Source organism: Phoenix dactylifera, unplaced genomic scaffold, assembly GCF_009389715.1.
Source record: "Phoenix dactylifera cultivar Barhee BC4 unplaced genomic scaffold, palm_55x_up_171113_PBpolish2nd_filt_p 000650F, whole genome shotgun sequence".
Lineage (NCBI taxonomy): Eukaryota > Viridiplantae > Streptophyta > Magnoliopsida > Arecales > Arecaceae > Phoenix > Phoenix dactylifera.
Window position 1 is genome coordinate 249049 of NW_024068040.1, and position 2295 is coordinate 251343.

At 38.6% G+C, this 2295-nt stretch overlaps 1 pseudogene; it reads left to right on the forward strand.

Moving 5' to 3' along the window:
* Nucleotides 1–1462: 1462 nt before the first annotated feature.
* LOC120106823 lies at nucleotides 1463–1560 on the forward strand (annotated as a pseudogene).
* The last annotated feature ends 735 nt before the right edge of the window (nucleotides 1561–2295 follow it).

The window sequence follows — 2295 nt, forward strand, 5'->3', positions numbered from 1 at the left end:
ATTGGAAGCCGAATGTGTGTCCAGTACGATAAAATCAACAGGAAAATAGAACTTGTCTACTTGGACCAACACATCTTCGATAATCCCTCTAGGAACCTTCACTGACCTGTCAGCTAATTGTAAGGTCACAGTTGTTGGCTTCAACTCACCCAAACCGAGTTGCTCATATACCGTATATGGCAACAAGTTCACACTCGCTCCTAAATCTAGCAATGCTCGCTCAATCCTAAAATTGCCAATGATGCACGAGATAGTTGGGCAACCTGGATCTTTATATTTAGGGAGAATGTTATGCTGTAAAATTGCACTCACATTTTCAGCCAGAAATGCCTTCTTCTTGACATTTAAACGACGCTTGACAGTGCACAAGTCTTTTAAAAATTTTGCATAGGAAGGCACTTGTTTTATTGCATCAAGAAGAGGTACATTGATTTTTACTTGCTTAAAAGGCTCAAGAATTTCAGAGTTTGGTTCAAGCTTTTGCAAGGGCTTTAATCTTTGTGGAAATGGTGCAAGAAAAGGACATTCAATTTTTTTAGTAGATGTTGGTGCTTCAGTTTCTTCATTATCCTTTTCTTTTGTCTTTAAAGGGTCAGAATCAGGTATGGCTTGAGTTTGTTCTGGGACTGGTCGGTCAATAATCTTTCCACTTCGCAAAGTTATTATACTCTTCGCTTGTTCTTTATGCAAAGTTGAAGATGATGCATTGCTACCGCCGTAGACTTGAGGGTTAGGTTGTGGTTGAGCTGGTAGCTTACCCTTCTCTTGAGCACTTAAAGCAGTGGTCAGCGTTGTCAGTTGATTTCTTAATTCATCATTGATTTTAGCTTGACCTTGCATGAAAGATTGCAAAGTTTCTTCGAGACTGGATTTTTGAGGGGGTGCATGTGCATAATGAGGGTGCGGAGGTGGAGGAGTTGGGTTATATACTTGTTGAGGTTGGTCATTCCTCCACCTGAAATTTGGATGGTTCTTCCATCCAGGGTTGTAAGTACCCGAAAAAGGATTATTGAAAGATTTTTGATAGGTATTCATAACATTGGCCTGATCGTGCAAGACTTCCTTGAATGCGGGTATTGTGGGGCAATCAGTGATGAGATGGCCAGGCATCTCGCAAATCCTACAACACTCGCTGTTATGTTCTACGGTCTTGACGGGTTCAATCCTTCTAAGTTCAATTTCCTCTACCTTCCTAGTAAGGGCTGCCATTTTAGCTTGAATATCATCCTGAGTATTAAGGTTGTAAAGGCCCCCGTGTGGAATGCTAATAGGCTTAGGCAAAGGTTTATTCACTCTATCCCCTGTATCCCATAATTGTGCAGTCTCTGCGAGAGAGTCTAAATAGTCCCATGCCTCATCGGGTTGCTTTTCCAAAAATAGACCATTGCACATAGTCTCTATAAATTGTTTTAATTGTGGAGACAATCCCTCGTAAAAGAAACTAATGGTTCTCCATGTTTCAAACCCATGATGAGGACAAGAGAGTAGCAAATCTTTAAATCTCTCCCAGCATTCATAAAATGTTTCATGGTCTTTTTGTTGGAAATTACTAATGTGCCTTTTCAAAAAATTAGTCCTTTGTGCGGGAAAGAACTTTTTTAAGAATTCTCTTTGCATATCATGCCATGTTCCTAACGATCTTGGTCTCAAGGAGTTCAGCCATGTTTTGGCTTTATCCTTCAAGGAAAAAGGAAACAAGGTTAATTTAAGGACATCTTCCGATACATTTGGCACTCTAAATGTGATGCTAATTTCCTCAAAATCCTTAAGGTGAAGATAAGGGTTCTCGGATTCCATTCCATGATACTTTGGCAGCAATTGAATTACTCCTGGTTTGATTTCAAAGTGTCCTACATTTTCAGGAATAATCATGCATGAAGGTTGACTAGTCCTAGTAGGATGTAAGTATTGTCGAAGTGTCATAACTGGGGGTCTACCTTCATTACCATGGTGACTTCCTACATCATCATCAGCCATCTCACCAGATCTGAGATTTTGCGAAAAAGTTTCAATAATGTGATCTAAGGAATTGTCAAAAGGTTGTCGACTCAGACGTCCAGTGTTGTCCCTATTCCAACCTAGCATACAAAATTTCAGAGTTTATTTATTTGTTTGTTTTTTTTTTTAATGATTACCCTTGATCTTTTCTTAAAGTTCTTATCAATTTTCAAGTAGCAACAAGGGTTAATGAGATATGATGATAATAAAATTCTGATTCTAAACAAAAAAATTAAACTCAGAAAATTCAAAGCAGACAGCAGCAAAGTTTATATTAATTTAATGGTCGTACAATTA